This window comes from Halichoeres trimaculatus, unplaced genomic scaffold (assembly GCF_033239565.1).
Source record: "Halichoeres trimaculatus isolate MK-OKI-2021-1 unplaced genomic scaffold, fHalTri1.1 fHalTri1_scaffold_14, whole genome shotgun sequence".
In the NCBI taxonomy this organism is placed as follows: Eukaryota; Metazoa; Chordata; class Actinopteri; order Labriformes; family Labridae; genus Halichoeres; species Halichoeres trimaculatus.
Window position 1 is genome coordinate 25,644,853 of NW_027437192.1, and position 24,226 is coordinate 25,669,078.

A 24,226-nucleotide genomic window follows, 5' to 3' on the forward strand; every position below is an offset into this window, starting at 1 on the left:
AAAACATGGTTATGTTTACCTCCAGCTTGCTGTATTTTTTTAACACCCCAATCACATTTACTCATCTTGACAAATTAAAATGTTTCTATATACACAAATTTATCATTTTCATTCAAAAAACTGGAAAGGATACACATTTGATATTTTGTTCAGAAACTAGGGGGCCTAAAAAATGTGCACACAAAAGATAGGTTATTATGCTAGCTTTTGCTCACCACAGAATACAGAAATGCTGTTATTTTATTCTGAAGAGACAAAGAGGAGGTCAAAGACAGTAGCTGGCTTATGACACACTGTTGATACAGATGATGGAAAGAAGGAATTCAAGACTAAACCACTCTACCGCCACAGTGTTGTTCTATATCAAAATACAGCACATTTAGTATAAGGCTGCCATTTTCTCACAGAAATCCATTTTTCTCACAGGCTCAGAGTTTGGACTTCATCTTTAAAACTATTTTCTTAAATGGGATTGAAATTAGTGAAAAAAAACAAAACATTTTTTAAAATGCTCCTTACACTTCTCATCAAACCTCTGTTAACTAAACACAAGAGCCCGTCCGTTGAGGAGTCAGCTCTACTGTATAAACTTATATTACATTTTCTGTTTTATTACTGTTAAAAAAACATCTACTTGTGCGAATAAAGATCCATTTAATAGTTTTGTTGAATGTCGTTGTCGAGTAGTTGTGCAAAGCTATTGTTCTCTATTCGTAAACTCATATGGTGTCAACTGTGGGGTCTTAAAGTTTTTCATGACTCATCTGGAATAAAAGATTCAGGCTGTAACTGTTGGATTGAGTAGTTTAACAAAATTTTACAAATGTAGGGATATTTTCAAACATTAATGATCAGTTTCTTGAAATGTTCTGAATCATAATAACAAAGACACCACAAACATTTGTCCAAAATATTCATTTTGTTTTATTTTGGGGGGAAATGTTTTATTTAAATTTCAAATAGAGTCATAATAATTTTTTGCAAGAATTGATTGAGGTTTTACAAATATACTTATAAGAAGTTTTTTATGAAGATGTTCCCATGTAAAATATGCTTTGATTGGGTTCTTCAGAAGAGGTAAAGTCAGGTAAGACGTGCAGGGTGAAGGTGAGACCCTGGTGTTGGGAAGTAGCCGGTCCCTGGACTGTGGCGGCCTGATTCACAACACCAGCTGTCCCGCCCTACCAGGCCAGCAGATGGGGCTCTGATGGAGGCGGTGGTTTTCCATCTGAAGGCAGGAAAGTGTCTGCATCTCACTGCGTCCTCTTGAGGGTCAGTCAGCTCTCCCTCATCCTCTGTCCCAATCTTCATTACATCTGTGACAGCTGTGAAAAGAGAACATGCAAATAAGATTCAGAGGAAACCATTCAATAGGGGAGAGAGGCACGGAGGAACTTTCTCTGGGTTTCTCTTGTTGAGCTCTCTTCATAATCCAAATATGAGGGATTCTGGGAATCTCTGCCCCACCTCTATACACCTGACAGGCTTTAGACCACCCACCACCCCCTGCTACAGCTCTCTGCAGCTCCCACAGCATCCTCTATGCTAATTTTATAATCACAGCACAGGATGAGGGATGTGTGTGTACGTACAGTGAAGAGGGATATAAGCTTTTACTTAGCATATGAAATGAGTTGGGATTAGAATGAGATAAAGAGCAGAGTGAAGAGCAGAGGGAGTGTTACCAGAGAGGTCACTCATAATTTTGCTTCTATGAAGCACTTTAAATCTTCCTGACTGCTCTCACAGGCGATGGAACAGCACGCTGGGCAAGCCGAGTGATGAAAGAGCACCTGTAGTTTTACTAAAAACTGTGCACTTTATATTTAAATGTTGTAGAATATCAGTGTGATAAAAGAACAAAAAATCTGGGTCAGTCAAGTTGAAGAATCACTGATCAGTCAGAGTGAACCAAGGGCAGAGAGGCTGTTGGAGAATCAGGCGCAAGTTTGATTTTGAGCGTTTTGCTAAAGTTCGTTTGTGGAAAGCTGATCGTTTAGTGTCTTGTGCTGCAATTAACAAATATGTAGAGCTCTGTTCATGGCTGGGGGTACTAATATTTATATTATAGGTTTCACTTCTAATTATTTCCAAAGCTCATAGAATAAAGAAGATGAAGAAAAATCTTCTCATCATAAAGTTAAAGAAGCCAGAGTGAAATGTTTGGCTATTGAACCTTAAAATGACTCACAGTATAAAATGATTATCCAAATGGTTGCTAAGGAATCTTCTGTCTGATTCTCTTTAGACAAAAAAATAAAAAATACACTGTGATCTTTGATAAACTAATATCACTGCCTTGTCTGCTAAATGCTTTCTTTTCTGATTTCACAGGAATCTCAGAAACAATATCTATTAAAGGGACCTTGCAAATGTTTGATTAATTTGTTAATTAGCTGACTGGGGAAAGCCTCCATCTTTAATCTGCACACTATGTTCCAGGCAGCTCTTTTGGTGGTTGTGATTTGGTGAAAAGCAAAAAGAGTGAAGTAAAAGAGGCTCGGATGTCGACTGAAAGCAGCAGAACAGACAGGAAGCACTGCCTATTATTAGTTCAATGTTGGCAGAGACACACGGGAGGTTAACTTAAAATACTGTAATACTCTGAGTGGAAGATGGGAAATAAATGTCATTTTCTTTCAGGTGTAAATCCTCTTAAACCAGCTATACTGACAGATATGACTGTAGAAAGTATGTTTCGTGAAGCACGCGCTCCTTTGTTTGCGCTCCCTCTCCCTCTGTCTGGCATGTGAAGTATTCTAGGAAAACAGCAGTTGTTCTTCCTCTCAAAACCGTCTCCTCATGTGCTACTGTCCATCGAGGGAAACCTCTTACAGGGATATTTATTTTAACACACATAAAAGACAATTTTTTAAAGTGGTCCTTATAATTCAAAGATTCACTCCCCAAATAAGAGTGCACTGGTTTGAAATTCAGCTTTGGTGATGCTGAACGATTCCCTTTTTCTGTCATACTTACCGATATGCATCCATGAGATACCTGTGTGTGCAACTGAATGGGTTTAGAATAAGCACAGCATGTCCCCACCAAACGATGGGGCAGGAATATAAATGTTTGGCTGTTTTGTTAAGTGAAAATGCTGCAATTAAATCTGATTTATTCAATATGCACCAAGGGGAGAGAGAGCTGCTGGGAGACGAAATACTGAGGACAAAAAAGACGAATGTGATTCTCATGGGTGGCGGATTCCAAATAAGGAGTTAAAGCAAGTGAAAAATGTTGAAACTCCTTGCGGAGGATGTAAAACTGAATGTATGAGCGCTGTTTTAGATTCAGATGATTTAAAAATCAGTACATTATCCTCGTGTTTGATTCCTGATTTTCCAAAGATTTAATTTTGGTTTGGAACTGTGGCGACGCACATTTTCTAGCATTCATATCTTTTTCTTTGTCTCTCACTGGACCGGTGTGAAGCTGACGGGAACGCGAGCAGCAGCTGAATTCCTTTAAATAGCCCTGCCTGCCTCATCATATGGTTGCTATGGCAGCCAGCCCCTCGTTTCAAGATACCATCCACATGCTTCGAGAGACCTCCTCCACCTGAATGCTATAGATCCACGCCGCTGCTCGGCAGAAAAGGAGATTTGCCGGAGAGATTCAGCCACTTAATCGCACATATGAATGATGAACAATGTTTTGTGTGTCTATTCGTCCTCAGCGTGAGGAACAATCAATATCCAGGCTATGCATTTGCAGGAGTGATCAATCTGCTGCGGTCAGAACCTCCCTTAGTAGGTGATTCAGAAAAGGAGCTCACTGAAAAAAGGGGAGGTTGTAAAGGTGTAAGGATGGTGCAGATGAGAAAAAGGTGTTAGATAAAAAAATCAGATGTTGAAAGAAAAGGAAAGATCAAAAGTGAAACAGATGAGTGAACAGCTGCTACAAGACACAGGGTGGTATAGAGAGAAATGAAGGGTGAAGAGGATGATGTTTTGTGATATTTTTGAGAGAAATTGAAAGATGGCACTGTTTAATAAATGATATCACTGTTTTATATTTTTCATCACTCCTTCTTCCTGCTCCTTCTTTCTTTCCCTCTTCTCTTTTCATTTCTATCATTCACAGCTCGCAATCCATTGTCTAGCATCCTGCTTCTCTCCTTTCATTTCAACACGAGCCTTTAGTAAGGCAGATGTTTAGCAGAGGGTTAGACGGGACATTAGCGGTGCAGGACTGGGGGCAGAGCGTGTGTGTGTGTGTGTGTGTGTGTGTGTGTGTGTGTGTGTGTGTGTGTGTGTGTGTGTGTGTGTGAGATAGATGATATCTACATGAATGTAACTCTGACGCTGACTTTGTCCCGAATCTCTCCCTTAAGTGCACTCAGAAAACTGTTGTGATGCTCAAAGGTGTAAAATCAATTACATGGAGGGAGAGATAGAGGCAGACTTTCAGGGTGTCAGCAGGTTTCACAAAGCCAAATTCAAAGAGCTTTTTAATGCTATTGTGAAGTCAGTTTAACAACTGAAATATTGAACAGAACCCTACAAAACCAGGCTGTTTCTGAGAGCGAAAACCTGCATTAAATGCAAAAAGGAAGCACTGCATCTCTTCAGTGGCTACTAAACATTTACACTGTCATCACTTCAAAATATATCTAACCGAAGAAAGAAAGTCTGAAGAAATACAACCTATAAAATTGTGCAAAAAGTGGCATTAGTTCAAATGATTTCCATGATAAATTAAACTGTTATTTTCTTTCCCAAATTACGTTGTGAAGAACAGTCTGTACACTCTGCAGCTGCAGGTGCTTCAACGTCTCATATTATTAAAGATCTCAGTGAATCAAGCTATGCTTTGAAATTTAACGCACACTGACTTAAAGACGGCATGCTTTGTCTAATTTTCTGTCACATTCCTTTGTCCTCGGCAGCAGACAACTTAATCGTGCAAATACGAGATGGACAAATATCCAGAGGACACAAATAAAAGGAGATTAAAGGATCAAGACAAACTATTTTTCTTTTTATTCTTCACTTACCTCAGGAAATCTGACTTTATTTAAATCAGTATGAGATGAGTTTAAACAGTCGTCTCAAACATCCTCTTTGCCTTTTTTCCCATGTAGCCTAAAAGGGAGACAGATCAGTAAAAGGTGGTCATGAAAAAAATCCATATGCAGCTGTTTATGATTTGAAATTATTTTGGTGGGAAAATGAGTCTACTAAAGAGGAGAAGTCAAAAAGTAGTCGATAAAGATTGCACCCTCAATTTCCTCTTAAAACACACAGGCAGACTGATTGCATTTGAGAGAGTTGGGCGCGCCTCAGCATCTCCTAATGCGTCTGTAAATTGAGTTGGAAAATGACGACGTCTGTTGTCTGCACTTGGGATGAAAGCCAGGGAGGCAGAAAGCTTTGCTGTGGAGAACATCCTCCCCATCTCTGCCTTTTAGACCCACACTATTAAACAGCAGACTTCCACTTGTGTCAAACACAATTTCCCCTTTATTCCATTGAGCTCATCCAAGAAAGAAAAAAGATTCAAATACAGATTTCTTTAGTTTTCTTTCAGGAATCCCTCTCTTTAAATCAGACGATGATTGACAAAGCATGGACGTGAACAGTCCGCGGGATGAGGACACGTCATGTTATGTATACATGATATCTGGAGAGACACACAGAGAGGCTAAGAGGTGTTGGTGAGTGCATAAATAGAAATGAGCCTGTGTTATTAAGAAGCTGTGGTGGTCAGCTCTTAGAGCGGCAGCGATAAGGATGCTGCCTGTGCATTTGCCAAGCATCCATTTCCTTCTTACTCCACTCTAAAAGGCCTTTCGGAGAACACACACACCAATATACACAAATGGAAACAGACACACACACTGCTGTCCTCATGTTCCCTTTACTCAAAGGTGAACATCAATATCTTTCCAATTAAATAGGTTACTGAAACAAGATTACGTCTTCAACCTGGCCTTTCTAACCTCATCTCTTTTATGGACACATGTCTAAATTGTTGTTGGCATAGCAGAAGTTACCAGGAGCTCTTTTAAAGCTTTGTAGTAATACTAAATAGGCCTTTGGTTGCTTTTCTCTCTGGAGCTTTTCTTACCTTTTACCATGATCGGCTCAGACAACCACCACAATATTCTTAAATGTAAAAATTCTCATGTGGAGAAACATTGATTTGGTCGATGTTACACACCTTTACACACACATCCACATCCACACCGTGCTCGGGTGTTGCGTGTGAACAAGCAGCTATGTGTTCCCTCATCCGCTCTGCTGTATCTCTACTGTAAGACTGAACGCTGTGACCACGTTACCGCGCGACGAATGCATCAGGAGCCGCAGCAGAGCTTTCAGTGTGTAAGCCCGACCCTCGGCTGTCACATTTATGTCTCGCTGCACGCACATCCACATACACTTCTTTTCTCTCCCTCTCTCCTCTCACTCTATTACATGAGCACACAAGCCGCACACCCACACAGTTGCGATAAGGCCTGAGCGCTGGTAGTCATTTAGTTCAGCTTTGTCTTTACAGCGTCTCCCTGATGAACTGTAGAAAATGCTAGCACTTGCAGTATTTGAATTATTAGCAAAACGGCACAGCTTTAACTTAATCCAGTGTTGCTTATAATCTGTGCTTTATGTGTGTGTGTGAGTGTGTGTGTGTGCCTAATATGAAATAAAGAAGTGGGTATGTAAATGAGAGTATGCTGCTTATCTCTGTACCAAAGCGTGTTTTAAGAAGGTAAGAAGGTGCACATCTCTTCAGCTGCTCTTACTCACAGATTTTATATTTGACTGGTGTCATTCCAGACGTGTTTTGGTAAAATTGATTTGAGGATTTTGGGAGACATCGCTCCCTTTTTGCTAAAGAAATGTGTATGTAAAAACATAGAATTGAGTCACCATCACTTTAAAATCCAAGTTAAAATGAACCTGATCTTTGTGCTGCAGAGAGGCTGCTGTATGTGTCCTGACTTGTTCCCTCGGTCGGTATAAATCAGAAACCCTTTCAGTGTTTTATTGATGGCTCAACATCGGCCCTTTCCCTCTCTCTTTCTTTCAACTAAGTATATTTTTTGATCGTCTGGCCTTTGGTTTGAGTGCAGATCTATAAATTTACCACTTTGTTCCTGATGCTTACAGATGGTTTTGGCACAGAGGCCTGCCAAAGGTGCACTAACCCTGATGACTCCTGCAGGTTGCCAGTTCTGGGCAGGGCAGGCCTGGCTGGGTGGTTGGATGGTTGGATGGATGGATGGATGGATGAGGGGGTAGCTGGATAGCCGGCTGGACGACTGGCTTGTAAGGCAGAGAGCTGTAAAGAAACGACAAGGTCAGCTATATAGCAGAACACAATCAGCGCCTTCATGCTGTTCTTGAAAAATGCAGTCGCTCTGAAGATGGTGGACGAGAACCTGGAGGAAAATCTAGTGACTGTCGCTCTACCTTTACTTTCCTCTTAAATGTTGCATATTTTAACAGGTGCAGAATCAAAACTCAAACAGAAGGTGGATTGAGTGAACGGCTCCTATAGTTAAGATTAGAAATGAAGGATTAGCAGACTCCTGGTCAACGAAGACTTCCCGTGACACAAAGCTGTCGGTAAAAACCAGAAGCAGGGTTATTCTCAGAAATACACAGAAAGCACATGTATACGAACAACAAGCGCGCAGCTACATCCACGCACACACTTCAGACCTATTCACTCTTGTCGGCCATCACAGACAGTGTGCTGGCTCGGCAGCCATTTTGCAAAGCTGCTCTGGAATACTCAATTAGTGTAATTGTGGCTTAGGCAATCTTCTCTCAGGGTCACAGGACGTATGTGAAACATAGCTCTCACCTCGTAGTACTCAGATTCTACTAAAGGAATCTTCAGTCTGTGTCTCACGTCCTTTCTAAGCACCGCGGCCCACAGTGCAAACCAGGACATATATGACAGCCAGCATGTCGGCGATTGTTTAACCATGTGTGAACTGCACTTGGTGTAAATGTATGTATGCTGCAGAGCTCGGCGTAACGTATGTAGCGAGGGGGGGGCACGCCCTACAGACTGTCAGGGCTCACATATGGAGGAGGGGGATGAGTGTGTGCATGTGGGCTCAGAGAAAAGAGAGAGGAAATGGGAAGGGTGAGAAATGGAATAAAATGGCAGAGGAGGAGGGCAGAGAGAAAGAAATGGAGGGAGAGAAAGTAGAGAAGGGCACTGAAAGAGAAATGTACAGCCTGTTCTCGCCACCACCATCTCTGCACACAGACTGTGCAGGTTGGTTACTGGTAATTTGGTTTTCAAGAAGCTGTGGGTCAAAAATGTAGATTTGCTCGCTCTGGCTGATGTATACAACAGCCAAGAGACGCACCTCACGATTTTATCAATAACCTTCTATTATACGACGAGGGACATTTGGTGTTGAGATATGTTAAAGTGACGGCACAAAGAATGGCTTGATGTCATTGCAGGTGAACACATCACCTTTGCACTTGCTCGTCCTGAACAGAAGGTCAGCTGTTTAACCATGCAGACCCTCTGTAATCTCATTTGTTTCGCCTACACGACACTAACCCAAATTGATCTGAAAAAGATGAAATTGTCACTTCTTACATAAGAGATATTTCGGTTCCTCTTGATGGACAAAATTTGTCTTCTTTGGATGCAGCACTGTTACTTATGAGTTTAACCACCTGATTCAGCAGTTTAGAAACAAACTGTTCCACCTAGTCATGAAACACTCGTCTACATTTCTACAAACTACACAAGACTGCACCCTTGCTACAAAGATCTGCAATCACATGAGTAGCAGTGAATAAAGGCCACATAAGGATAAGAGCTCATCTGTGGTAATAGTTGAGAGAGGATTGATAATCTGGCTCTACACGGACGGGGTTAGAACAGTCGACAGCTTTCAGAGATGTCGTAGACCACGCTCTGCTGGTGCCGAACGATGGTGGAGTGTCGGGGTGGGATGATGACCGGCTGTCAGATGGGACAGTTTGAATCAGGGCGTCAGGCATCGAGAGGAAGAGGAGACCGAGAACCGGGAAGCGCAATGCGCACATGTGATCTTCTGGAGACAAATGCCACCTTACAGGACGGGCTCAGACATGAAGATCAGACATACTGTACGCACACGCTGACAGAGGTGCCCTGCTTATACGTGACCATTCAGCATAAGAGCCCTCCCCCACCTCCCCACCCACACACACACACACGTACACACACACACACTTACTTACCAGTGTAAGACATGAGACTACACATATGATCCGCCGCCCTTTGTCTGAGTTTATCGGTCAGTAATGGCCGACAGTTTGGCACATTTCGCTCCTGTTCCCACACTTTCCCATTCACAAGAACACACAATCTCTTTCTTCACACAAACACACACACACACACACACACACACACACACACACACACACACACACACACACACACACACACACACACACACACACACACACACACACACACACACACACACACACACAGGCAGTCATGTGCATGGCAGATGACCCCTCCTTGGACACATGTGTCTAAACCTTATTCTCTCTGGTATGTCTATCACACATTACAGTAGTGTCATGACCACCACCCCCACCATCCCCCTCCCCCTCATCTCTGCCTCCATGTCCTCAGAACACACCACCACCCCCACCACAACCCCAACCCCCACCCACCGGGTGATCATCTGCTGTGACCATGTCCTCCTATCACCGTGAGTCAGGAGTATTCGACAGCGATGGGTGGGGGGGGCAGGGAGGTGGGGGGGTGATGCACCCTATTTGACTTCTCCTCTTTTTCCGATCAGACGCGATTGCTGACGGAGCTAACTTTCCCACCCATCAGCAGCAGTGTGAGCGCTGCTACAGCGCCAGACAGAGGGGACCCTTTGTCTCTCACAACCACTGGGGGAGGTATGGCGTATGTACACACACACACACACACACACATATATACTGTACACTTTGGCATGGCTACAAACGCACGCACACATACACACACACACATGTACACACACGTTGACTGCAGCTACGCACACGCTTACACAATACACTGCTTCACTTTTAGCAGGGAGTTGAAAGGGTTGCAAAAAGTGACAATCCCCCCATCCTGGAGCACCTCAGCCACTGCACACCTGTGTGTGTGAACCTGTTTCATTTAACACATCTCCATGTAAAAAACAGTGTGGAAGCACTTCATTGTGCACATGTGAAGCATGTGTCAAAGTGCATCTGTGTAAGTGTATGTGTGCGTGTCCTCAGACTCACCTGGCAGCACCCCTGGAGCTGGTTGTCGTGGTAATGCAGCCTCAACTGGGGTTGCAGAGCTGTGACACCTGATGTCCCTCCTCCCTCTCACTCTCACTCTTTCTGCTGTAGTATAGGATCAGTAGCTACACCCTAGCACTGACAGAAGAGGGGGAGACAGAGAGGAGGGGTTCTTATCCAGCCTGGCGGAGCGTACCACCTGATGCCCGCAGACGAGGGGACGCCACAGGAAAGAGCTGGTTAGGTCGTCTCTGATGAGTCTCTGTCCAAACGCCTCTGAACATCCCTGCTGTCTGCGCTGACATGGTCTCTCCCTGCTTCCTGGGCTCTGATTGGACAATGTGCTTCCTCCTTCATCAAAATGTAAAATTCCAAGACAGAGAGAGTAGTGCAGCGTTTGTGTGTGTGTGTGTGTGTGTGTGTGTGTGTGTGTGTGTGTGTGTGGGAAAAAGAGAGAGTGTGTCTGACAAAAAGACAGACAATGCAAAGGGAAAAAATGTGTGTATCCTCTGTGTGTATTTGAGACATATTTGTCATGCAGACCGGTATGACTGTACGCATGAACATTAGCGTGTGTGTGTGTGTGTGTGTGTGTGTGTGTGTGTGGGTCAGGGTTTGCAAATGTGTTTAGCCGAGTGTTCATGTAAATGTCTGTGTTTGCGCCTTTGTGTCAGGCAGACGATACACAGGATGCCATTGTCTGTGTGGGCGTGTGATAGAGGAAGAGGTAGTCAAGGGAGAGACGCAAGACAAAGAGAATGAGAGATAGGAAGACATGGTGAGCGTGTGTGTGTGTGTGTGTGTGCACGTGTGTGAGAGAGATAGAGAGAAAAAGAGAGCAGTGTGTACAGCCTGAGAGCTGTCATCATTAGTCTCTCTGCAGTGGCTGGTGTTGGGTAGCAAAAGGGCTTGTCAGTCAGTTTCTGTCACAACATGTCAATCTGACTGGACACACATTAACACACACACCCTCAAACACACGCAGACACACTTTCCCAGAGGATATCATGTCAAGATGTGGGCCAGTTTGCTCTGACAAGCCGATTCAACCTCCCACAACCTTTCACCTCACTCCTCTGGCTCCTCTGTGACGGTCTCACGCCCAGGATCCGTCTCTGATTCATCGTTTTTACTATAAACAGAAAACGTTTGACGAAAGGTCGGATAAGGCGAGACTGGAAAGGAGCATGGCACACTGAAAGGCAGCAAAAAGGGCGAGAGAGCTAAAAGGCAGATGGCAGCAGGCGCACACACACACACAGCCAAGTCTCTTGAGAACTAACCGGTGAAATACTGCTGACTCACTGTACACTGGCAGGCCCTAAAACACACACAGATTAGCCTCTACATTCAGAGGATTAATATAGACCATTTGATTTACAAAAAACAACTGCTGATAACATCCATGTAGAGCTGAGTTTAAAAGATCACACCACTAACAGGGTTTTGTTCCCGTTCATCCATACCCCGTAGTTAGCTACGGAGAAGAGTTTCATCCTCACACACCGAGCAGACCTTCTCTTTTTCCTGGCTTTTCTCTGTCTCTCTCCTGCTGCCGATTTAATTACCTTCTATATTTATCGGAGCTCAAGATGCTATTTTGGTTTCAAGACTCTTGTCACTGATATCGGGAGGCTACATTATTCAGAGAGAGAGCACCAGGGGCCGTCACACACAGAACAAGAGCGCCGTTGTTAACCCTGTAGGGAAGGATGCAGGATATGTCACACTTGCAATATAGCTGGCCATGTCCGTGTGTGTCGTCGGACATCCTCACTCTGCTCAAAGTGAATCTGGGCTGCTCTGATAAGATGCTCTGAGGTGCGGTCCGTCTTTCACGTGTCTCCATTTTTTGACTGCATCATACCAGAATCTCAGCTTCGGTGAGGTGGAAGAAGATTTCACACACACAAACACACACAAATTGGAAATCTAGAAGAAAGCCACAAATACACAAAAACTGAAAGCTGCATGTACGGACGTGCACACACACACACACACAGACGAAGCGACACAAACAGCTGCTATAGATTGGTGTCCTCCATATTTGGTTGTGATTTATGATTGCTCTTCAGTAGAGGCCACAGTCATCTGAGAGATGATGGCCATATTGATCTGATAAACAGTTTCATTTACTGCCAAAGCCTGCCATTCATACTCACACACACACTCTGGCATGGGCGCACTCACTCACACACACACACTTACACACAAAGCTCAGACCCATAGATTCACAGCAGGAATAACCCAGCTTTCTGCTTCATCAATTCCCCACCTCCTCCACGTCTGCTTTTCTGTTTCTCTGCTCTTTCTCTTCTCCTCCCCCCAGGCCACCTCACCCTCTCCTCTGCTCTCAATGCGCTTTAACCCGTTCCTCTGCCCTCGTTCTCGTTCTGTCTCCCAGCATCCTCTGCCAGTCACCTGGTTCTCTACCAGTACTCTCCAACGCACTTCATGGCCTCATTGTTCCAAAGGTCTGGTGGTATTTACCCAACAGCATAAAGAATAACATTAAAACATCAAATAAGCTTAGTGCGTTGGGTTTCAATTGCTTTTTTCTCTAAAGACATATCAAGGCACGACTTTCAATTTCTGACCTATCTCATAACCACCCCTACAAATTAAAGGTGTGGCCTGCTCTGCATTAAAACCATCAAGTAATACATAAAAAGTGACAAAGAAATACATTTGCACCGTGTAACAATAAAACCATATGCTGCACGGCACATATCTTTCCATGGAAACACAAAGAAGGAGTTACCGTCAAAGCGATGCAGGAAGATGACCACCTGATGTACAAACGCAGCCTCCTGAAGCCTCTTCAAAGATGCAGTGAGTTTACATTTTCCACTGAGTGGACTGTGGATTTTTACCCCAAATTTTATATTTTCACACCGGTGGGCGTCACACACTCCCACTAAGACAACTGTCAGATGGTTGAGCAGCATCTGAAACCAAAAAGACATATGACATACAAACTGAGTTGGCTGTGCTACTTTTTCTGTAACTTTCTGAAACAGCCTGAGAGTCATGTGCAGAAACAGATGAGCAAAAGTAAACATTATTCACATTTGTATAAACATGAAATATCAAAAACATCCAAAATGTATCTCACATTTTGTAGCAATACTTTAATTTAAGATAAAAATTCATACATTTGGTATAGAAAACTTTATTTCAACTCTAAAATATTATGTGAGAGAAAAACTAATTTAGAAAGGTTAAAAGAAAATTCTAAAAAGGAAACATTTTTTCCTGAAATGATCAAAGCCAGGGGTGGCCAACCTGCGGCTCGCGAGCTGCATGTGGCTCTTTGCCTTTCGGTATGCGGCTCTTCAATCCATCCATAAAAATAAATATGTAATTGTTGTTAGGAGTAGTGAAATGATAATGATAATGAAATTGATACTTAAGTTTCAGTTTCTTTTCTCTACATGTGCTCCTCTCAATTCCTCATGTTCTTATAGCTTTCTAGATAGATAGATAGATAGATAGATAGATAGATAGATAGATAGATAGATAGATAGATAGATAGATAGATAGATAGATAGATAGATAGATAGATAGATAGATAGATAGACAGATGATAGATAGATAGATAGATAGATAGATAGATAGATAGATAGATAGATAGATAGATAGATAGATAGATAGATAGATAGCTAGATAGATAGATAGATAGATAGATAGATAGATGAAACTTTGTCTCGTCTGCAGTAAAACAGAAATTTCTCAATGATGTGGCTCCAAATACAAATTTAACCACACAAACACAATAAATCTTTCTTTCAAATCTGGAAATGGATTGATTTTCATTTTATGTCATTTCGTGTGTTTGTAAGACCATGTGTGCGTGATGTGGCTCTTTGCAGTACCATGGTCATTTTTGTAGCTTTTGGTCTCTGACTGGTTGGCCACCGCTGATCAAAGCTGTGGGATACAGAGATTTTTATGGTATCTCTTAGTTGTTGTTATGTTGTATCTTCAGCAATTATTAATTGTCTGAAGAGACTCAAAGCTCATTAGAAAGCTCCTTCAGTTGATTATTTTTTTATTTTAATCATATGAATGAAATTTACATTAAGATATTGTTATTAAATAGGTTTGCATACAGGGCTTTACAAATTATTAGACTACCTCCCAGTGGTGTTTGCTTATCAATGCTTATAGTATCTTGCTGATTAGAAAAACCTTTTCTTTCTTTAATGGTTAATGTTAAATTCCAGTTATGTATTCTCTTTCCTGGAAAAAAAAAAAATGCTTTCGTATTTCTCCATTGATTCTGGGAATAAGAGACATGAAGTCAGCATGAAAATTTTCACTCCTGATGGTGACCTGAGGAGAGCTCACTAAGAAAGAAAGAATTTGAATTAAAAATTGGTTGATGCTGATGGTTTTATTCATTTTACGACCTGTGGGCTAATAAATATATGAGTCTCTTTTGTGTCTGTGTACTATTGTTTCTAACAAAACTAAAATGAATATATCAGTCTCATGTTGTCAGCAATTGTAGCTCAAGTGTTTGAACAAAGTAATGTAGAGATGCTGAAGGACTTTGGTTAAAGAAAATTGTAGTCAGTTACCACTGTGTGAAGTTTCTAGAAGCAAAAACAAGCTTTGCAGTTTATTACTTTGGGATGTAGTCTAAATAACATCATATATTGATTTCTGCACCAGGGTTTTAAAAGCCATGATGGCAGTAGCCATATTGCTAATACTGACTCATCCTGGCTTTCAGATGACAGAGCAAAGAGGCAAAGAGGTGGAGGAGAGGCAGGCCATCAGCCTCAAGGAAACGGCTACAGTGTGTCCGCCTGTCAGTCAAAGCAGCCACACCCATAATTAGACCTCAGTATGCAAAACCTGCAACCTTCATATCTTCTAAACCAATAAGTGGAATAGATAAATGGATTATTCAGAACAGAACCATTTTCTGTACCTGGCTGTTAATGAGTCTACTCCCTCCTTGAGGAGAAGCACTTTAACAGACCTGTGTTAATGAGGCTTCATGAGCTGACAACCATCTCAAGGTTTTTCCACTGGATTTATAGATTCATGTTTTCAGAGAGACATACGTAAAAATGTACTCATTATTGTTTTTAATGCTCGAAAGAGATTAAACTACCTTCATTGCTCTGTGTGCGAGTGTGTGTGTGTGTGTGTGTGTGTGGTATCATTTAGAAATAAACAGATAATACTAGGCGTGTGGAACAGGGAAAAACACACACTGATGACTGCACAGCATATTCATACACACACAAACACACAGACACACACTAGAAGGCTTTCAGTTTCTAAATCAATCCCACATCCGTAGCTAATGCAGTGCTGGGCCCTCTTCAGGAAGCATTAGGCCTATTAGTCAAAGTGTGTACGCATTCCTGTGTGTGTGTGTGTGTGTGTTTGTGTGTGTGTGTGGTTGCGTGAGTTTGAGTGTGTAGAAGCCGCACACTCAGCAGTAGCCGATCTCAGTGGATCCTGTGGGGTCAGCAGGTGCAACAGGGAACGAGGGACCATCTTATTGGTGGTGGTTGTGGTTGTGTGTGTGTGTGTGTGTGTGTGTGTGTGTGTGTGTGTGTGTGTGTGTGTGTGTGTGTGTGTGTGTGTGTTCCTTCCCCTAGATATCCTCTGGGCTCTTTATGGCTCTAAAATTATCCTCCGTTTACTGGAAGACACTGGACAGACTGCGAGGGAAAGAGAAATATGGACACTCCAGGTTGAATGTTTTCCTGGATCACTCCTGGATGCAGAGAGGATGAGAGACAAGCAGACATCTTGCTTTGTCAAATAAATGATTACAGTAAGTGAAGACAAGCTAAAAAGTCTGATAATAGAGCCGATGACACCAAAGCCAGCCCAATGAGGCGTGTTAGCTTCAGAGTAAGACAAAAACATCAACATGGAGATGACAAGAGCTGTGATTGGTCGACACTGGATGCATGATTTTTCTGCAACGAGTTTCTAACACCAGGGGTGTGGCTTACAGCGATTACAGAAATAAGAGAGAGGATTATGTTGTGATGTTTAGCCTTGGACTGGGTTCAACTCCTTTACTCCGACCACTGTGCACTCTAAATAAGGTGTCAGCAATTGATAAAAAACAAACTTCAAAAGACACCTACACGGGTCAACTAGAGGTTAGTGATAAAGCCTCTCAATCAGAGCATCCAGGGTTTGATCCCATCCTTAGGGATGGGTGCCTTTCACATTTGAAACAATGCATTACTGATGCCCCATACCTGGCGATTGGTATCAGTATTCAACAGTACCACTTTTCGGTTCTTTTATAGGTTTATGTAGTTGTAAATATTAATGTGTGTGATAATAAAATCTCTACATTTTTTTTTTCAATTTAACATATTTATTCTCAATAATATAAACTTGCAATGCTATGTTCATGTACAACATGGAAAATCCCCTACTCTTCCACTCCCTCACAGTCACAAGGATGCATTTAGGTACCTAAACATGGTACCTTTTGATTTTATGTGAATCAGTACTCAGTACTACAGACAGAATCCAGTCAGTACCTATAAAAGTGCCTAATTCGGTACCCATCCTTAAGTGTCCTTGGGTAAAACTCTCAACATTTAACCATCAGGCTGCCTCTGCTGGATGTTTTATCTGTGTGAATGGATGATCTCAAAAGATCAGTTGATACTGATGTATGTTATACAAAGCAGCCTCTGTCATCAGTGAATAAATATAGGCTGAATGTGTGAATGCGACTCTCTATGTAAAAGTGCTTTGATCTGTCAGAAGACGAGAGAAAGAGATATAAAACATCTTTCTTTTAACATTTATACCATATGATCTGGTTCAGGATATTTTCACAGAATAATGTTTCTCCTTTTTATCTAAGGTATTTTTTTGTCTTTCAGCATTTAATCAAACAAGATGGTCGTTAAAGTGGGGAAGAAGGCAAAAGTAGGGAAACTTGTGCAGGAAAGAGACCATAGACTGAGTTTAAATCCAGGCCGCCTGCCAAATGGCAAACCTGGATGTGACCTAATCCACTAGGCCATATCTGTGCCCTATATTTTGATTGTTTCAAAAAGAACTGAAATATGTGAGATGCTGGTGAGATAAACTAGATGTTGCAACTTGAGATTTTTTGGTTGTTCAAAAAAAATCCAAAGACTTATAAAAGAGTACAATTTATGTAAACAGTTTTAACATGGGTTTACAGAACCTGAGTTAGTTTGTTTGGTGTGTTTGCCTGTTCTGGTTGTGTGCTGGCCCCCTTGAGTGATAGTACACCAGTTTTATCAGACTACTTACAACTTTACTTCATTTACTAAATATACAAACATACCCCTAAAACACAGCATCTGTCACCTGTGCTGGTTTAAATCTAGATTGGCAAACATCACAATAGTCTGTAATAAGAGCTGCAGGTCAGTGGCTACTTGAGGCGTTGCACACATCAATCCAGCCTTTAAAGTTACCGTACCTGGTATCGTCTAGGAAGTACTGGTGTGATCCAATACTAGTATCAATTTAACATTCTCTATTCCAAAATCTGAGGATGAGGCTGAAAGTTACATTTTGGCTACTCCAGGTTTTTCTAAATTTGTAGCCCGAAAAAAAAATCAAAATCAAACTGACTGTATAATCGTTTTATAAATGTGTGGAAGGATGTGAGGTGAGTGGGTCTTCTAGGGGTGTAATGATCCATTGATATAGATCGATACATCGATTGGTTAAGCAATGATCCAATCACATCGATGGAAAGTCGAAACATTAATCAACATCGTAGTCTTAATGTACGCCTTTATTTTGAAATCCCGACCGGACATGCAAAATTGTTTTGTATTTCTTTCTTGCCTCAGGTGAAACGTTGCTGATTGTGTTCAGTGAGGACATTATATCGTCTTAAATCGATCGAAGGCCCCTGAATCGTATCGTATCGTATCGTATCGTATCGTATCGTATCGTATCGTATCGTATCGTATCGTATCGTGACAGACTTTGTGATATCAGCAAATATCATATCGTTGTCCAAAGAATCGGTATCATATCGTATCTTCATGAAACTGGTGATTTACATTTATCAGGTTACTGTCAGAGCTGTTGATTTAACAAGTGAAAAAACCTCCAAAATGCACTTAACTACTGATGTGGATAATGTAGCACCACTTATGGTTGTAAACACAGAAGCGCATAAAAATGAGTTGAATAGATCTGCCCTATGCATCAGCCCTTTGTCACCATTATTCAGTCTAGCTTCTTGAATCAGTTTGGGACCAACACCTGATACCAGGATTGGACTGGTGCATCACTAGCTTTGTTGTAGCTTAAACAGATCATGTAATGAGCATTAGGGCTTACACGTTGAGGATGTTTAATTGTCTAGTTTAGCACATCCTTCATAAAATCTATTTAAAGCTGTTTTTTCATTTTCTGTACAGAATTTCAAAAAAGAAAATGCACATTGCAACCTCGGTAAATATAAACATCCACGTTTTGAGTATGGACTGTGCTTTCTCAGACACCAAACATTACTCCAAAATTGGTGCCCCCGTTGATTTTCTTCAACAGCAGAACTTAACACAAGAGGATTTCTAGAGCTTTGGCTTCAAACTGAGATTCCTTTAACTAGACTTAACAGAGTGACCCTGAGCAAGAATGGCTTTAGAAAACGTGGCTGAATTTCTGGAATTCAAAAAGAAAAATCGAGACAGAATTACATTGAAAGGCCTCTTGAAATGGCGGTATTTAAAAGCAAAATTCCAGCCTGGGATTCATTTCACTTTCAGTCATTTGCTCTTCACTTCAACAGCAACTGTAACACAACCTGTGCTGTACTACAACCTCTGCAACACAGCATTAAAAAAGAGCCAACAGAGAGTTGCTCCATTTTTAGCAGAGGGTTTGAGCCTCACTGTGTGAATACTTTTCTGAGATAAAAACTCCATCCAAAGATAAAAAAAAGATTCTCAGTAAAAAATATCCTCACTGTTTTACCGCTGTTACTGAACTTCAGGCCCGAGAGCCATCTTTATCTAACGCCACAGTGTGCATCACTAAATTATTTCATGACATCCTTTCATCTTTTATGTGGTCCTTCATTTCCTCCTTGGTCTCTTCTCCTAACACAGTTTCATACCCCTCCCTCCTCACAATGGATTTGTCCCTGAGGATTTCCACATCCCGAGGTGGATCAAGTCACTGCAAATCAATATCATCCATTCATGTGTCTGCAGCTCTACGGTCATGTGAAATGCTCGCTCCTAAAAAACACAAACCAGTTGCAGCCCCCCATGAATAGACTCTCTATGTATGCACCCGGGACAACACAGGGATGGACTTAAGAGCGAGGTTTGTAGTTATGACCAAATAAAAGAATAGGACTTTGGAGATGTCTAAGCATGCTCACGATGTACACAGGAAGGACTATCAGGAACAACAGAATAAATAGTCTTAACTTTTACTGGCAGTAAGTACTGGGATCAGTAAGACAGAGCCAGTTAATAGATCCATAGAGATGCTGAGGGCAGAATGAGGATAGAGGATGGAGAGAGTCAGTGGAAAAGTGAGAGGGAGGAGAGGAAGGAGGAAACTAGCAGAGAAAGCGAGACAGTGAGACTGGCCATTATAAATCATATCCGCTGTTGGCGCCGGCAATGTATCCTAGCAACCAGACAGACCCTCCGCCTCTCGTCCATCCCCGTTCTATCTTCAGCTAACGGCTTAGTCGCTCTTAATACCCATACTGCACTGGGCCATGCCCCAAAAACTCGTGTCAGAGTGCAGTATGTGTGCCTACAGCCAGCTAACTGATCTACAGAAAGATGAATATTAATGCTGCACTGAAACGATAAATTACTGGAACTGCTGGGTTTAGAGGTGGAAATAATGATCAAATAAATAACAACACGAACATCATACTATTTCTGTCACATCTGTTGTTGAACAACCAAATCATATTGTGACTAACTTTTGACAGCTTCAGAGAGGTGAGACATCTGTGCAGCACTCATAAATGACTATTGTACATACTGAAGATGAAAACCAATGAGCTACAGAGTTGTTATTTCAGTTTATCTATCTATCTTTATTAAATTATTATTTAATTTTATGATTATTTTTTTCTTCTCCTTCTTATGCCTTTTTATTTTTTATTTTTTTAATTCACTCTGCTTTATTATTTCTCCACTTGTCAATACCTTCTGACATTTCATTGTCTTGACTCGTCCATTATGTCTCTTGTGGTATAAAAGTGTGATTGATTGAGTTGTTTGGGTAGGAAAGAGCTACTTGTCCTCTAATGCACTGTGGTTTTTCAGGACAGATTATTTTCAGCTGTGACAAAGTTTAAAACATTTAAGAGAAGGCCGCTGTTGTGCATCTGTAATGTTCTTGTTAATTAAAGGGGACATATCATGCTGATCCCTGATTTAATACTTACATATAATATAATAAATTTGAAAACAAGACCTTACACTCTCTGAATTTTCAAAAAATGAGATATTGTATTTTTTCTGATATCCTAGAACGAGATTTGATGCCTCTGAAAATAGGTCATTGACATTTGGCCGCGAGATTTCGACCTTGGTGACGACACGAGGATCCTTTCTTTTTATTGGAGTAATCTGATAAAGCAGCTCCTCCTCTGTGATGTCAGTTAGTCACACAACCGCCAACGAGGGATACACCCACCAAGAGCTGACTGACTGAATGCTGGATGCAGGGACTCTGCTCTGCTGAGCAGCTCGGCTTTACATGGGGAATTAGCAGTTAAAACACTGTAGTTTTAGCAGACGTCGTAATACTTGTGAGACTGTGATATTTGCATGCTTGTTCTGACATGCACTGTGAACCTGGACCACAATAATGCTGCGGTAATAACATAGTGACGAACTGACAGTAGAGGCGATCTTTAGACTACACTTTCAGCATGATGGATAAAACAGACAGAGAAAAGTGAAGGAGCAGGATGGAGCCCTGTTATAGAAATAGTTTATTGGTGAAGTCTGCCTATATTTCCACGTATAAACTATACAGGTTACAGTACCGGTTTGACTCACCACACTGAAGCATCCTCAGATGATCTGTGTCGAGGTGGATTTTCTTCCATTGAGCTGCAGAACCGTCCGGGTCTGTCTCAGGGTCCAATACAAAAAGACGTATCCTACACTCTGTCATTTTATTAGTGCTATCAATGCCTTATGGTGAAGTTTTGGCAAACAGCAAACTCGCTCGGTCTGCTCCATTCAATGTGGCGATTTTGTAAATACTGCCATGCTGCAAAAACCACCCGCTGGCTCTACCCTCTCCGCCCCTCTGATAGAACTGACCAATCAGAGCACAAAGGGCTGTGACGTTGCGAGGTTACTGGAGGTCATTCTCCAAACGGAGCGTTTCAACGAGATCTTCAGAATGGCCTAAAATGAGGATATTGAGAACACTATTGTGGGGCAATGAAGGAACTAAATGACTTGTACTGAGGGGAGAAATGCTTTACAGGCATCCTAGTCTGACATAGTGAAAAGGAGAAACAAGCATGATATGTCCCCTTTAAATGTTTATTCAGACAAAAATAAACTGTTTCTTTAGTTTTCCACTGTTTCTTGTATTTTAGATGTATGTTCTAAATAAAAACAGGTTAATTCACAGATTGAAAAAAATAAAAGCCTGGGTTTGTGTCTAGAGTTTTTGCTTTATAACTTCTGCGCGTTTTTGAGATAGCAGCACTTTTTGTTAAAATACCAGGAAGCTTCTCTAGCTCCTCTTTTATAAAACTTGTGCTTTTCTCTTTTTGACAACTCAAAGTGTCAGCCGTGAAAAAAGGCCCGCAGGCTGTAGTCAATGCTTTATGCTAACAGAAAATAATGCAATATCCACACAGACTTTCACCTGCAGGGTATTATGAGGGGTTCGCCCTTTCCTTTTTTCTTCCTGAGATTTTTGCTCAGCCCCCTTAATAAAATCCACGTTTCCATCTTTATATGTTTTGATATAGTGAGCATGATGTTCCTTTGTAAAGTCAATTTAAAGCTAGACCACAGTGATTCTGGGTATCTGATGAAGCATAATAAAGTGTACTGTTTAACTCCCCTCAGCACAGGCTCTCTCCTTACAAGACACTTCACCCAGTCACTGCTCCCTGGACAGCTATAGTCTTAAACTACCACTGCTCATCCACAGGCTTGACTTGTGCCTCATTGTCTACTGGTTCACCAAATTTGTGTGCTCAGCAGAGTGAACGGACAATAACACACAAAGAGGAAGAGTGTTTGCATCTATGAGAGCAAAGGAAATGAATCACTCATAAACCTCTCAGCCAGCCAATAGTCCAAGAGCCACCAAAAGTGGATGTTACGAGAGGAAAATTGTGATTGAGTAATGAAGGACAAAGCAGCCAGAGACTGTATTAAAAGTCTGTGTGTGTTTTTTTTTGTGTGTGTGTGTGTGTGTGTGTGTGTGTGTGTGTGTGTGTGTGTGTGTGTGTGTGTACTTTTAGAAAACAAGTATGCCACCTTGTGGATCAGGACTGCCAAGGCTCTCCTCAAATCGCCCTTGACCTGCGTGAGAGAAAAGCAGAAAACGTGAAGAGAGGCTGTTTTCAACTCATCAGTGTATAAAGTGCATCTATAAAAGGTCCAAACATCACGCTGCAGCATGAATACCTAAGTGGAGCTTGTCAAAAGTCTCCTCTTTTCTTTCTCAAACAGTGCATGTAATTTGTATCATGTATGTTATTTGTAGACCTTTAAAGCGTATCATTCTGGGTTCTGTAAGCAGAGTCCTTAAACAAGTGAAATAACCCCTCAAACTCAAGAGAGCCAACTCTGAGTGTAGAAATTCATTTTTAAAGGATACTGACCTTTCAAGGATAATCCCTCTACAAATCTATATAACAACCCCGCTTTAACATTTGATGAGATTCACAGAAAGTTTAAATGTTAAAAAAGGGAAAACCAAGATAGAAAAAGTGGATCATAGCGTGCACTCAAATCCTTCAGGATAATGAATTAAATTAACTTTTTCTTTAATCTCTGCCCTTATCTTAAATTATAGCGAGAAATGTATTCAGATAAGTCAAGGTTTAATCTCTATAACAGACTGTTTGCTCTGACTTGGCCTATTAATTTGAGGACAAGGTCATCTGTTTTGGTTTGTCATTGCAGAGGCCTTACCTGACACAAGCTGATGCAGCCTTGGCAGCGTGACAGTTTTGCTCCTGAACTTATTCAGCTCCTTGAACCTGATGAGACCCAGTATTGAAAATCAAATAAATGGTCATGTAAGTTTCTTTTTCGATATTTGTTTTTTTTAATATGACACAAACAGCATAAAAAGCTTATCTTCTTTGCTTTTGATAACTATATCAAATTCGGTTTGAGACTCAGCCTCTGCTTGGCTGGGTAACTGGATCTTAAGGTGGTTAATCAGTATGCAAATGCCATAGCCTAGCCTAGCATAAACTTAAGCTACAGCTCTGTAATTCAACTAAGTGCTTGAATCGATAACTTTTGACAATTTAATTTTAAAGTTAAGGTCAAAGCATTAAGTTTTACCTGTGATGAATTAAGTTACAGGACACCTGTCTTTGACATTTTACGTGCTAAAGAAAACGCCACACTAATAATACACAAAAATATAACTTATTGGTATTATTACAATATTGTATCGACAAGAATGTGTCGAAGAATTACAAAATGGATAAAGGGTGTCGAAATGTTGTCAAACCCACCTGGGAAGCTAACGTTTAGCTCAACTGAAATTAGCAACACTTCGGTGCGTTCATGTGCAGTTGGATTTTTGACTACAGTGAAGCTCCTCAGCTCCCCAGAGCATTTAACATCAGGCTAACCTTTCAAAAAAATTAGATTCTTACCACTAATTGAATTTATAGTCTATAATAAGCCTACTATAAAAACGATATTGGTGAAATTGTGTTTGTTAATTAGTTCGGAGTTCGGAGCAAGAGACGAAATAGAGTTCTTGACGGGATGTAATTGAACGTCTCTTTCCACTCT

The 24,226-nt window shown here is 41.3% G+C and overlaps 1 long non-coding RNA gene across 1 annotated transcript; it reads right to left on the bottom strand.

The window, feature by feature from the left end:
* Positions 1-154: 154 nt before the first annotated feature.
* On the bottom strand, positions 155-10,371 carry LOC141803447 (uncharacterized). Its single transcript, XR_012599563.1, has 4 exons — positions 10,242-10,371; positions 7,154-7,287; positions 5,000-5,087; positions 155-1,325 (listed from the first exon to the last, which is right to left on the bottom strand). It is a non-coding gene; the product is annotated as an uncharacterized LOC141803447 (long non-coding RNA).
* Positions 10,372-24,226: the final 13,855 nt, after the last annotated feature.